Genomic DNA, 15,707 nt, shown 5'->3' with positions numbered 1-15,707 from the left:
GTGGAACAGTTTCTTAATTAAGGATTGATGTGGGTGGGCTCAGAGCACTATGGGACATGCTACCCCTGAACAAGTGGTCCTGGACTGTATAAGAAAACACCTTTAGTCAGCCATGGGGAGCAATCCAGTAAGCAGCATACCCCATAGTTTCTGCTTCAGTTCCTACCTCCAGGAACCGCTTTGGGCTCCAGTTCTTGCTTCTCTTGATGATGTAACTATGTAACCAAAGAACTGAAATAAACTCTGTTTTTCCCAAATTGCTTTTGGTCAGTGCCTTATCACAGCAACAGAAAGCAAACTAGGACAAGTGGTTCAATATATGCAAATCAATAGCTATAATACATGATATAAATGGACTCAAGGACACAGTCATATGGTCATCTTGATAAATGCAGAAAAGACTTCTTGACAAAAACTTAGATCCCTTCATAATAAAAATCCTGAAGAAACACAAGATAAAAGAAACATATCTGAACATAAAAAGCCTATATCTGGTGAGTGTAAAAATTAATATTATGCTTGGGAATATTAATACTTTTATGGGAAAAAACAAAGTATTTGCACTAAAATCAGTAATATAATGAAGGTTGACAAGGCTTCATCTTGTCAATGTAGTGTTGAAAATACTACCTAAAACAATAGAAGACAAGCAAATAGAAAAAATATACTATTAAAGGAAAAAGTCAAAGTATTGTTATTTGCAGATAATATGATTCTGTGTGAAAGAGATCCTAAAGACTCCACCAGAATATTCTTTTTTAAACTGATCCATTTATTTGTATGCATTTGAGTGTTTTGCCTGAATGTATGTCTTTGCACCAAGTGTATGCCTGATGCCTGCAGAGGTTGAAAGAGAGTGTTGGATTCCCTGGGACAGCAGTTACAGACAGTTGTGAGCTGTCTTGTGAGCAATGGAAATCAAACCTAGGTCCTCTTATAGAGCATCCAGTGTTCTTAACCACTGATCAATCTCTTCAGCCCCCAGGAAAATTCCGAGAGCTTGTGCAAACTTTCAGCAAAGTGACAGATTAAACAATTAACACAGAAAAATCAGCATCATTCTTATCTGCCAAAAGCAAACATGCCAAGGGGAAATACAGGCAAACAATCTCATTCTAAATTGCCTACAAAGATGACTTGGAATAAGCCCAACGGAAGAAGTGAATGACCTCTCTAATGGAAACTTCAAAAGACTCCAGAGAGAAATTGAAGAAGACAGTACATCAATAAACCTCCTCTCCCAGGCTCATGGCTTTCAACAGCATGAAATGGCCATCTTACTGAATGAATCATACAGATTCACTGCAATCACCATCCAACTGCCAACACCATTCATCATAGAAATAGAAAAAAGAAGTCTGAATAATTTGGAAGCACAAAAGACCTCAGATAGCCAATGTAATCCTGAGAAAAACCAGTAATGCTGGAAATATCACCATACCTAGTTTCAAGTTATACTACAAAGGACAGGGTGCTATTGCCCCCTAGGCAGGTACATCCACAAATGAAATAAAGTATCCAGACATAAGCCCATGTAGCTACAGCCAACTGACTCTTGACAAAGATGCCCAAAGCATAGAGATTGATAGTGCTGGGGATACCTGACATCTTCATGTAGGAATGAGACACTAAATACTTTTCTTTGACCTTACACAAAAATCAACTCCAAATGGAGCAAAGGCCTTAGCATAGGATCTCTGAAACTGCCGAAGAAGAAAGTGAAGACTGCCTTCAGAATGGGAGGCAGAGCATTAATACCCAGAATATATAAAGAACTCAGAAGCTAAATAAGAAAACAATTCTTTAAAAATGGACTAAGAAGCTGAAGATGAGTTTTCAAGAAAGTGAGATGAGCAGTCAGTGAATACTCCTGAAGACTTTAAACATACTTAGTTGCCAGGGAAACACAGCTGAAACTACTTTGAGCTTCCAATTCTTATCAGAATGGCTGCCATCAAGAAAACAAATGCCACCAAATGCTGGTGAGGATGTGGGAAAGCGGAGCCCATATGCACTCACTGTTTGTGTCTGAGAGTATAGATTAGAGCAGCCACTGTGAAAACCAGCACGGAGTTTTCTCAAAGAGTTTTCACAAAGCTACCATGCAACCCTACCGTACAACTCCCGGGTGTACAACCACAGGACTTTACATACTTAGATTCTTATCCACGTTCACTACAGTCGTGTTCACAATATCAAGGAAACAGACTCAACCTAGATGTTCATCAATACTTAAGCTGCCAGAACTGTGACACTCTCAGTTCCTCTTGTGCCACCTTCTCTGGTAGTGATATGTGCTCTGACACAGAGGTCACACTACTACTGACACAGAAGTTAAGAGTCACAATCATTCCCCTAGGGTTTCCAATGCAAATAAACATCTCAACACCAGAGCCCTACTTCTCTTCAGTGGCATCATGTGAGCACTCTGAGTCAAGTTTATATTTTAGTGAGTTGGACTTTCTGCCTTCTTCTTCCTATTTTTATTGACATTTGCTTCCTTTTACAAGAGCACTTCAACACAGATGACTTGTCTAGGCGCTCAAGTTTCGTGTCCCAACGCAGGAGACTTGCTTCACACTGTGCCTGTTACCTCCATGGAAAACACAGCTTTTTCAGCACTTGCTCATGAAGATTAGGAATTGTTTGCTTTAAAACAGAAACAATAAACCCCTAAGCACATTAACATTTTAGGGAGCCTATTTGAACATTCATGAACTGGGGCTAGGCCTCACTCAGAGGGCCTGATGGGAAATGAAGAGAGCATCTACAGACTCCAGATAAGAAAAAATAGTTTCCATGAGTTATAGTGGATTGTCTAGTTAGAGGTTAATTAATAATTAATAAAATTTCAGGTTGTTGCTTTTGAAGGACCCTAAGTTCTTGGTCTGGGCCCTAACTATCTTCACAGGAACCTGTACTAGGGACTGCGAGGGAATGAAGAAAGGACAGAGACATAGACACATGTTCAGAAAAGCTGTTGTCCAGTGGGGTGTGGGTGCTTTGATGGAGTCACACCCACTACCATGGCAACCCAGAAATTCAGCCAACAGGGAGAGGTTGGCTGTTGTAGGCAGGAGATCTCTGGAGGCAAGCAGTCTAGGGCTACCGTCACCTGGGAGGAAGAAGCTGCAGTTGCTAGTTTTTGTACACACTGGTCTCATGCTTGCACTCAGGTCTGGGAGGAGAGCTTTGCCATCCCTCTTAGCCTCATCCAGGTAAGACTTTGCCACTATCACGGGACTGAGGAATGAGGTCCTTGACACATGGCCATGCCCATGTCAGCAATACACATTCACGCAGGACTCCACTCTCTCAAGACCTCCTCCAAACCCTGTACCCAGCAGAGCAGATGAAAAACCTAGATGGAGTCTGTCACAGTAATCAAAGCTACCAAGCAAAATCTAAGTTGTCATCTGACCTTCAGACAAATCAGGAAAGGTAATAGTCAAGCTTCCCAAATCTGCAAAGCCACGAAGTCCCTCTGCTTTGGCTCTTACAAAAGGAAGTCAGCTTTCCCTCCTGTTACAAAATCAATAATTAAAAATCAACCAATCAATCAGTCAATCAATCAAACAAACAAAAAACTACTGTACTTGAAGGCCAGACTCATTGTGGCTCATTTTCAGAGGTCTGGATCTGTGGTTTCAGTAGTTTGGAGGCCCACAGTGTGGGAGAGCATCGTGGCAGGGGTGCAGGGTATAGGAAACTGCTTTCCCCACAGCAGACAGGAAACATAGCAGTTCTTCCAGGGCATACCCCTCAATGACACAGTGTCCTTCAAATTTTTTTCCTCTAAAGGTTATGTCACCTCTCAGTTGTGCCACAAGCTAGTGACTAAGCTTTTACCACATGGGCCTTTGAGGAAGAGCCCAGGTCCAAACCCTAGCACTGAGGTTAGTCAGTGAGTTAGTTTTCTATGATTCTGTCTTCTTGTCCCTGCTTATCAGGAAAATAACTTTAAAATGACTAATCTGTTTTTAGTTCTATCTTTATGCATTCCTTATCTTGTTCTCTGTGCATAAACACAGCCTCCTCTGCTCAGCTTTCCAAAATTCAAGTGCCCCCTCTGCTAATGATGCAAGCACTCTTAGGAGATAATTAGAACATCGTGTCATTCACATACATAGGAGTATGTTGTCTATTTCAAAAGAAAACCTTGTCTGTCTTTAACCCAAGCTGGAACACAGTAAGGCTGTATGTAGAAGATTTCTACAACTGGAAATGCAGATCTTTGAGAACGATAGCGGTTCTCAGGCCAGATGTACTTCACACAAGGACTCAGGTGCCAATCAACTGTCACCAAGTCAATCTGGACAGTTGATTTGAGTGTGTTGTCTGCTGCTAGTAATGACTAAGAACGAACACACACACACACACACACACACACACACACACACACACACACACACACACACTCACACAGGCAAACACACTTGTACAAGTAACCCAAAGGAAAACAGAGAAGCTCTCTGTAGTAGGGGGATTCCAAACTTGGAGAAATGCTGAGTTGCTTGTCAAGATTTTTTAAAGGTCTTAGGGCAGGAACCAAAGACTGAGATAATTCCTACTGAAATTAGTTCTCAGATCATCACATGGGTGGAGCTGATGGGGGCCAACAGAATCTGCATATTCCTCTGTCCCAGGCAAGGAACTGATCAAGGGCTGTTTATACACTGCTCATCCAATGGTGGTCATCATTGAAGCCCCATTCTGTCTGTCTCTGGATTGCTCTGTTAGCTGCTAATCTTGGCTCTCTGTTGGCTGCTATCCTTGGTCAACATTGCTAACCACTGCCTTGCAGTTCTTGCTGGTATTGACTGGTGTCTTGCTGATTCTTAACTGAACTATGCTCTCTTTTTTTTTCACGTTTCTGCACCCACTTGTGTTCCTACTTTGGGCCTTTCATTTACTCCCTTGGGGACACTAATTCCTGCCTCAATGGATACCAGAGTGCATGCCTACCTGTCACCAAAAACCCCACCAGAGACAGAGAGCAGGGAATACTTACTCTGCATTATGGATTGAAGTTTTGTCTGATTCTAGCTTAAGAATAAAGCAAGTCAAGTTTTTAGAAAGAAATTTGCTGAATGTTTGCTTTCGACATTGGCTTTTGTTTGGTGAGGCTTCCAGCTCCCACTTGCTATTGATGTTGGGCTTTGCTTTGCTCACATAGAGATGGAAAGTGTCACGTCCATTTGACTCAAATGGCCACTAAGTCAGATTATTTTCAACAGCTTCAGACTTCTATATAACTTTTAATTCACATCGCTTGACTTTCTGATTTAACTTAGCATTCTATCTTCTGGTTCCCATCTATGGTGTTAAAAGTGCAGGATTTCTTTCTCATTAAGGCTGAACAGAGTTACATTATTCCTGTATACACACATCATGCTTTATTTCCCTGCCTGCCACCATGCTCCCCATCATGATAATAATGGACTGAACCTCTGAAATTATAAGCAAGACACCCCAATTTAATGTTTTCTTTGTAAGAGTTGCTGTGGTCATGGTGTCTCTTCACAGCAATAAAGGCCCTAACTAAGACAACATGGTGGCTCTACTTTCAAATTTTGGAGCACACTCTATAGTGATTTCTGTAATATGTGTACAGATTTATTTTTCTACATACAAAGGGTTTATATGTAGTGTAAGAGTTTATCTTCTTCTTATCCTTGTGAAAATAAATTATCTCCATTGTTTAGGTTTCAATTTATATATACATTTTTAAAGTTTCATTGTATATAGTCATTGTACATGGTACTGTGCTAGAGAATGATGATTTCACACAGTGTACATTGTATATCGTGCACATCTTCCTTTTCTCTTGTCTTTATAACAACTTGAAGCCACAGGCAAGGCGGGATTCATATCTTCTTATTTTATATCTGAGGAACTGAGTGGGGAAAGGGAGTAGCTTGTCTTAGCTCAAACTAGACTCTTGTCTAAAATCATATGGATTGTAAACAAAAGTTGGGATGTAAGTTTAGGAATTTGACAGTGAAGATACAGGCAGGAGACAGAAGAAGGAAATCCAACTCCAAACTCATGGAAAGGGCTGACGCTTGAACATCCAAAAGATACACTAAGAAAAGTTGAGTAGTGCTCAGAGAGGAGCTAGCAGCACTCAGAGTCAGCAGGGAGACTCAGGGCGACTTGGTAGGTACCACACAGGCTGTGCTCACACTGAATTTCCCGTGTGTGATTGGGGTCACTGCACAGCCTCATTGAAAACTGGAACAGTTTCACTCTCCAATTCCAGAACCCAGCTGGTTTCCCGGCATGTCAGCTGAAGTATTTAATGAATAAACAATTCACATCTGACTCAGAGGATGCCAACTGAGGGAAGAGGCTGATGGGAGACTGGGAAGCAGAGGTGAAGGTGTAGGAAAGGGAAACCTACAGAAAACAAGGTGCCTCACCTGCTCAATGGGATCTCAGTGGCTTAACAGAGCAGTCACCTGCAGTCAAGTAGTGAGACTAAGAGATTTTGTAGGCCTCCAAGTAGAACTGATTCTTTTTCTAATTGTCTGATCAAAGAAAGAAACAGAGAAAGCAGGAGGGAGAGAGGAGCAACAAGGGAGGGCATGGTGGTCTAGTTCCTTCTGTTTCAGTTTCTCCTGCACCAGGGGAAACAGGAAAATCCTTCACAAACCCTTGTTTATATCTGCTGTCTGACATTCTGAGTGTCCTTTCCTGAGAAAGGCCACCACACCCTGCACAGCCTTTTTAGTCCTAAGCCTCCCATTCACACACATTGCACTATTTCTCTGGTGTGTGAATTCCTTCTAACTGAAAACCGTATTCCATGACAGCAGACCTAGGGTCCCTCCTGACTGATGCTGAAGAAGCCATTTTCTTGACATACAGGCTTCATTGACTTTGGCTGTGTACCTGAGGGTGGGATTGCAGGATCACACCGTAGTACTGTTTTTAGTTTTTGAAGAATCCTCTGTACTGTTTTCTGTAAGTCTCTATTGATTATATTATCCCCTCAAATACCGGGTGGGGGGGCACTCTTTATGTCACATCTTTCCTGATTTTTTTTTTTTTTTAGCCAACTCATCCAACATTTTAAGAACTGCAGGCCATCACTCTTTTTCTTATGTAGAAAATGTCTTTCCATCCATAAACACCTTCCCAGGCAGCAGACCTCAAACGTTCCTGTGGCAAGAGGTACAGAGGCTGGCTCTTAGTGAGAGGGTATGGTGGTCCCAAAGTTCACGTATTTGAACATTTGGTTCCCAGTTGGTGGCACTGTTTGGGAATAGAATGGAATCTTTAGGAGGTGGGGAAGTGCTTCACTGGGAAAGACTTTAAAAGTTAGCCTTACTTTTTGTCCTATTATCTCTCTGCTTCCTGTGTTTGGGTCATGTGGCCAGTCAGCTTCCTGTTGCTGCCACCATGCCTCAATCAGTGCCCTCCCCAACATTATACACACTGCACAGCCCTCTAGAACAGTGATTCTCAACCTGTAGATCACAACCCTCTGGTGGTCAAATGACCCTTTCACAAGGATTGCCTAAGACCATCAAAAACAAGGTCTTAGGAACTGAGACACCACTCCTCTAACTGTCGCCAGGCAGGCCCACATAAGATATGCAGATTTAAGTTGTGCAAGTAATGAACCTTCCAGACCAGGGATATGTGAACTATAGCCCCCAAGTCAGGCTCTTGGTTTTTTGCAAATAAAATTTTAACACACACACAAAGAGTACCTAACCAACTGAGGGGTGTGTGTGTGTGTGTGTACCCTTCTTTCTTTATGTTTTCATGACCAGGACTTTGAAACCTGGATCTAAATTCTTGTCCTGCTGCTAAGTCCCTGCCACCTTTACCTGGCTTCCAGTGAGTCTGCAACCCTCTTATGCAGACCAGGTCACAAACTGCATATATATATCTTCCCCTGGGCCCAACAATAAGCCACAGATTTTTCCCCAATTCAATCAATGCTTTTTCCATCATATAGCCTTTAGATATTGTTTTTATTCCTTTTTTATATCTTCTACCTCAGCTTTTACAGTGAAGGCATAGGGATCGCAGAATAGTGGGACAGCTTCTACCTCTAAATTTGCAGTGAAGCAGCTCCCACTCCCCTGCCAAGGACCCTTTTCCTATGCTATCTAATGGCACAATGGAAGATAGTGCTATGATAAAGCATGTGGGGGACCTTGGTGGATTCCATGCAAGAAGAGGGTGACCAATGGCGGGGGGGGGGGGCGGACATGCCAGGCAGACAGAACTTAGTGAGAAGTTTTATTAGAAAGGGAAAGGGGAAGGAAAGAGAAAAAAGGTAAAGGGGACACAGACACAGACACAGACACAGACACAGACACAGACACAGACACAGACACAGACACAGACACAGACACAGACACAGACACAGACACAGACACAGACACAGACACACAGAGAGGACAGAAGAGAAGAGGGAGACAGGAAAGGTCCTGTCTGTCCTGGGAAACAGCAGGAAAGAGAGAGGGAAAGAGGGCAGGAAAGAGAAAGTAGAAAGAGAGAAGCGTAAGTGGGCTGGGGTCTTTCTTTTAAAGGGGTTTTTTGCACCTGTGTGTAGACTAGTACTCATGGAACCCTAGGCTGACCAGGGTACTGCCTGAGTGCATTCTGCCAAGGAAGGGGGCAGGCCAGAATAATGCCTGAATCCTTATAGATGGTCTCCAAAGATATCTCCACAGTCGGTTTTAACTACCACAATCTCATCTTTCCCTATTCTGCAAGTAGATTGAAAATAAGGCATGGATACCATGCTGGCTTGGTTCTCCTTGGAGATTACTTGCTTTTTTCTTTTCTTTTCTTTCTTTCTTTCTTTTTTTAAATCGGACAAAGCCCAGTTGGTTCCACCTCTACACAAACTGTTTAGGCCAATCGACCATAGTGTAAACTTTTTGGTCCGAGTTTCATTTTCATTTTGAAGTGGAAGAAAACACAGTAAGAACAAACCCCCATGGCTGGCGAGCCCCCTGGAGAACTCTTTCTTAATGTGTATGGGGGCCTGGGCTCTGCGCCTAGCACTGAGATAAAGAACATCATTTCAAGAACAAAGCTTTCTCAGGTTTCAGAATTTCTCAGATATGAGGTGTAAAGCTTCTCATGACCCTGGATTCTTTGTCATGAAGATGAGAGACTTTTTCCACTCAGTTATCAGACAACATCCACAAAGGTTCAGGGTGTCCAATAATACATGAAACAGTACCAGTTAACTAGCTAGTGACAAATCAAATCAACTGGATGCTAATCTTAAACCAACTTCAAGGTACAGGAGAAGAGGACATTCTTAAGTTTCTGTTCCGTTTTCACTTGTGATTTACAACAAAGTGTACACCTCCCTCTGTGGTTTACAATGAAATTTGCACCTCCTTTCATAGCCCAGGGCAGAGGGGCATTAGTGTTAGGATGAGCTGCTACCTAGTACAGGCCCCAAGATTGAGGCTTACTTTAAGTCTCAAAAAAGACTTCAGGGATGGCTTAGTCATTGAAGTGCTTGCTGTACAAGCACGAGGACCAGGTTCCATCCCAAGTACCCACATAAAAAGCTGGTTTGGTGGCACATACTTGTAATCCCAGTGCCGAGGAGAAAGTGACAGGTAACAATTCCCTGGGACTTGTTGACTAGACAGCTTTGCCAAGTAAGGAGGCTGGGATTCTAGTGAGAGGCCCTATCAATAATGATGCTGGTGATGATAATTATAATGATGATTCCCAAAGAGGAGCACTTGAAGATGTCTGTTGGCCTCCACATGAATAAGCACTGACAACCACCACCACACATACTACATACATACATACATACATACATACATACATACATACATACTCAAAAGGACTTCAAACTAAACCATTGGGAGTATTAGTATTTTTACTATAAGTCCCAGCATCAAATACATTGAAACGATGAACAACTAGGAGTGTAATGTCCATCTCCAGTGTCAGTTGCTTGGGAGACTAAGGTGGGCGCTCACTTGAGTCCACTAAGGGCAATAGTCTCAAAACATATTGCACAGAAAATACCCTGGCACAGAACCAGGGTAATGTGTTGGCCCTAACCAGCATCCACCCCATCTGTGATCTGCTGGAGCATGTGAGGGGACCAGTCCTACAGACCTGCCGGGGTCCAGACTCGTCTGGGGTTCAGGACCCAAGGCAGGGAAGGGGTGCTGGCACAAGGAAAACTTCTGACCACCAAGAGAATTGCACTCAGGTGGCCCCGAATAGCTCACGCTGTCTTTACTTATACTTTTAACAGAGCTTTTCTCACCAGGGTTTTAAGAACAGCTTTATTATTGGCTTCTGCTTTTTGCTTTCAGAAATACATCACAATTTAAGAAATACATCATAATCATTATGAAAGTCCCATTTTCCCCTTTATACTTCCCCAAACACACCTCCCCACTCCCTACATAACTTTATTCTAGACACAGAGTTCAGCATTTTTGCCACTTAACTAAATATTGAGCCAGAGACATCTTGCTCTTGCAGCACTTACGTCAGCTGGCAGCTACTTGCAGTTACAAAGTTAAAAAGTAATAGACATGAGTACAATGCTTTTAGAACAACACCATTCAAGCCCAGACAATTCTTTCATGTCTGCAGACAATTTTTATAGAATTCCTTTTTCTTTAAGAGGGTCCCATGTCTCAATCTCTCTGTAAAAGATGGACCTTGGTAAGCCACTCTTTTGTCATCTCACTATGCCATACCTCTCCTGCCAAATATAAGCTCCTGTGTATGGTAAAGATGGGTCTATCCATCTCACGTTTTACATTGCATTTTTTTCCTCTTGGAGCATACCGGATCCTACCAATGGATCTATGTTTGGTGTCCAGTTGGCACTAAGTGTACTCCTGAGGCTTTTCCCCTATTCTGTGAATGCATGCCCTGCTCTTCTTTCCAGGACTGTGAGACATGGTTAATGTCCCAAGTATTGTTTTCTCATACATACCTAACTATTGAGTCAGAAAAGTTCCCAGGATTGGGAGTTGTAGTTAGTAATTCCAGATAAGAGATTTCTGAAGCATTAGCTCCCTGGTGAATCTTAGGGGGAAATATTTGAACAGGAACGGAATCTCCAGGGGAAATGACAGCTGTTGCATGTGTGACAACATAAAACTAAAAACCACCCAAAGAATCACCAATGTAACGAGAGAGAAAAGAGCCTGTGAGCTGCACAAATTTGCATATTCCTATGCTGCCCCATGGACTGCTGATCCTTGCCAAGTGAGAGTCCATTTCTACAGGTGCCTTTCCCCGAGGAAACCCACTGGACAGGTAGTCATATGCTGATCCCCTAGACTAGGCTGCACAGCTCCCAATACAGACCCAAAGCTTCAGGATCTCCACAACACAGGCAACAGGATACCTAAGAGGAGTCCCAGTGAGGGCCCAGCATTGATAGTATAGCAGAAACCAGAGACCTTGAACCAGACCAATGACTCTTTGCAAACAACATTTGCAAAATAAATCTTTATCCATAAAGATATATGGATAAAAGGGTTTACTGCATGACTCACTGTGTCATATTAGAGCTTCCATGATAAGATTAATTTTTCCTTCTCTTTTTTTCCCTCTTCTTTCTTCTTTTATTTTTTCTCTTAAATTTTAGTTTATGTTATTTGGGGCGGGGGTTGCAATGACAGAGGTAGATGCAAAGGGACAGGGAAATGAATGTAATGGAGATGCACGATGTGAAAGACACAAAGAATAAATAAAAAGAAAGTAAAAAATAGGCCAGGCAGTGGTGGCGCATGCCTTTAATCCCAGCACTCAGGAAGCAGGTGGATCTCTGTGAGTTCAAAACCAGCCTGGTCTACAAGAGCTGGTTCCAGGACAGCCTCCAAAACAATACAAAGAAACCCTGTCTCAAAAAACAAAACAAACAAACAAACAAACCCCCCCAAAAAGAATGCCCCATAAAAGAAACTACATAGCAATGTTTTCTGAATCTTATCATTGGAGATAGCACAATTTAATTAATGAATATAAAATTAGAGCTATGCCACATGGTTGGCATTTCTTCACTTTATTAAGTAAGCAGATAAAAAAAATTGGTCATGGGAGCTGAAGAGATGGCTCATCGTGTAAGAGTGCTTGCTTCACAAACCCCCAGCACCCTACGTAAAAACAGTTGGGTGTGACACTCACCTATTACTCCAGTGCTGGAAGGGTGGGCAGAGACAGAAAGTGTGCTGGGTCTTTCCAGCCAGCCTAGTCCAAAACTGGTGAACTCCAAGTTCAGTGAGAGACTTTGTCTCAGGGATAAACCAGATACTGATGGTTTCCCCTAATGTTCATGCATGTATACAGGTGAATACACACACACACACACACACACACACACACACACACACACACACACACACACACACACACACACACACACACACACACACACACACACACACACACACACACACACACACACACACACACACACACACACACACACACACACACACACACACACACACACACACACACACACACACACACACACACACACACACACACACACACACACACACACACACAGCACTCTTGGTCAGGGGCCTAGGACCCTGAGGATTTAAGTTTAGGGAGAATAAGAAAAGCAGTGTCTAAATTCTGGTTCATGTCTGGGAACTTAAAGCCCTCTTCTCTTTTCTTTCAGATAGAACAGATTGTCCAGCTGCCCAAAAGTTGTGCTGAGATCTCCAGGGTTGCAGCTTTTCTGGATCATCTTTCATGTTGAGGTGGGCTTTTCAGAGATGCAGCTGAATTTGAGTCATCCACGCTCCTTGTGAGTATTCCCTCACCCTTATTTTGTAAGTAGCCCCATAAAAGCTCATGGTTTACCAAGTTGGACTTTGGTAGAATGCATCACTATGAGTTCCCTATCTAGGGTGAATAGACATAGGGTGTGTGTGTGTGTGATTTCTCCCCAGAAAAGCTCCACACAGTGTGTGGGCATGGGAAAGCTAAGTCTTAAATACGCCTCACCACGGCTAGATCTCAGGTACCTATGGGAGAGAAAGAGCAGGTACAGGGAAGGTGACTGAAGGGCATGTGCTCAATCATGGATTTTTGTTGCTGTTGTTGTTGTTTTGTTTTGTTTTTGTTTTTGAGACAGGGTTTCTCTATGCAGCCCTGGCTGTACCAGAACTCATTTTGTGGACCAGGCTGGCCTCAAACTCAGAGGCCTGCCTCCCGCTTCTGCCTCCCTAGTGCTAGAATTAAAGGTGTGTGACACCACCACCCAGCCTCAATTGTCTGTTCATGTAAGCAATCTATGTGACTCTCCATAGGATGCAAGCTTAGAAGATGGCATTTAGTTCAACCTGAGAGATTGGCGTTTGCCGCCCCCGAGGTTCTACACAAGCCCAAGTGGGAAGCTGGCGGATTTGACAAAAGTAGTCCTTGTGTTCACGAAAAGTATCCTAGGCAAGTATTAGCCTCACGAACCACAAAGCACATGTGTTATCCACAGCAAAGGTAATTACAAAAAGCCTTAAGGTTCAGCCTCAAGGCCTTCACTCAGGGTACAAAAAGAGACACTACAATAAGCATGGGCTCCAAGTCTCAGGGCTATAGAAAAGAAATTTCTCACAATACATTCATCTATACATGTGCTCTTTATTGTTCTCTCTTTACTGTTCTCTATTCTAATTCTTTGTCCTAATGTCTATAATTTCTCAGCTCTAATTCTCTGTCTCAATTTTAATTCCAATTCTAATTCTTCTCCTCCTCCTTCATTTTCCTACTTACGTCTTCTTTCCACAATCTTATCCTTATTAGTATTTCTGCTAATTTCTGCCAGTCTTTCTCCAGTTACTGCCTCTCTCATCTCTCAAAATCTCTCTTCTCCCAGAGGCTTGAAGCAAAAGATAGGAGTTACAGAGTTAGCTCAGAGGGCATTTCTAAGCTAAGCAATAAAGGCAGAGTCATTGCCATGACAACATAAGGGCCCAAGGCCATAGGAGCAAAACTTCAACCAGACAGGGAGAGCACAACACTCAATGACAACTTTAAGACAAAGATCTGTTGTTAGTAGACTGGAAGGTGAAGAATAGGCATGCTTTAAGGTTAATATGAGTTTAGCTGAAGACAGCACTTTGCTATCTTCTGGCAGAGAGAATCTAGGACACTCTTATTTTCTGTCTCTGAGAGGTAAGGCTCAGCAACTGTAGACATGCTGTAATTCTTGTCCTTGGGCATCTATGAATGTCTCAATTGAGGTCTCTTTGTCTGGACACTATCACTGACCTACTGTCTGTCAAGGAAGATAGCTGTAGGAGGGCAGACTTCTAAGTTTATGCAAGGACCTGGTTGAGAGAGTAAAGGTATTAACTGTGATTACTTTCTTGCCAGAATCACGCATTGCTGGGGAGAGTCACCCAATATACCTATGCATAGGGAGAAATGTGCCCAGTGATTGATTAATACACTGCTGGAGTTTGGGGGATGAATCCCACCACAGAAAGGGAGCACTATGGCTTCACAGGGAATTTACATAAAGCACAGTGACTATTCATAAAGCAAACGCTCCCACCACCCTGCGTGTGGGCCTCCTCCGTCAGAATGTGTGATCCTGGTGGGTTAGCTTTGTGATTTGTCAGCTGACTCTCACTGCATAATTCTGCAGTCTGTAGCAGGGAATGGGAGGGTAATGGCATGTAGCTCAGCCGTATGAACTTTAAAATCAACTAAAAGGTGTAATGAGTTAAGTCTTGAAGGTTCTCTATAGGCTTTCTCTTGATTTGCCTTAGGCCTCTGGATAAAGATCTTCAACTAAGATGTCCAACCCTTCTAAATATGTCTTAACCATATAACCAAGAGAAAGAAAACAGTAGAGAGATTTGGGGAAATAGGACAGTCCATGTTGTACGTTTGGAAACTTTTATCCCGTGAGGATTGAGCTAATGTGAATGGACTGTTCATCTTCCCTTGAATCCCATCTATCTTAGGTACATGGTCTTAATTGGCATTATGGCTTCTATAGTTTAGAACTTAAATACTGTCCAAAAGCTCATGTATTGAAGGCTTAATCTGAGCTGATGACTTGAGGCAGTAGAAAATTTAAGAGACACCTGCCTCCCCTCCTCCCTCCTCTTCTCTCCTTTCTTTCCTCCTCCTCCTCTTCTTCCTGGATTTCATTAAGTGAGCATTTTTCTCTGCCACCTGTTTCCTGATGTGATGTATACTTTGTCACAGACCCAAAAGCAACATGGCTAGCAACCATAGACCAAAAACAGGAGCCCAAAGATCCTTCTTGTAAGTTGTTTCACCATAACAACAGAAAGAACACTCTCTCTCTCTCTCTCTCTCTCTCTCTCTCTCTCTCTCTCTCATACACACACACACAAAAAAAAATTGGTACTGAGAAATTGAGTCATTAATACAACTAGACAGGATGAGGTAGTTCAGAAGGCCTTGGAATTGGCATGCAATAGAGGTGTTTGGAGAAACCAGATAGAGAAAATATAGGATGTTATAATTGGAGCTTAAGGGAAATTCTAATGGGAGCTCAGAAGACCAGAATACTGGTGGTATGGAATGTGGAAAGTCAAGGCTATATTTTTGTTTTAGATAAAAATGAAGATACTGTTAGGAATTGGATCAGATACCAATCACATGATATCCTGGCAAAGAACTTGTCTACCTGTTGTTGTACACACCACGACGAGGCTGAGTTCAAAGATGGTGAACTACTTGTTTTT

Source organism: Cricetulus griseus, chromosome 3 (genome assembly GCF_003668045.3).
Source record: "Cricetulus griseus strain 17A/GY chromosome 3, alternate assembly CriGri-PICRH-1.0, whole genome shotgun sequence".
Lineage (NCBI taxonomy): Eukaryota > Metazoa > Chordata > Mammalia > Rodentia > Cricetidae > Cricetulus > Cricetulus griseus.
The sequence above is the reverse complement of the archived record's forward strand: the minus strand, read 5'-3'. Positions refer to the sequence as shown.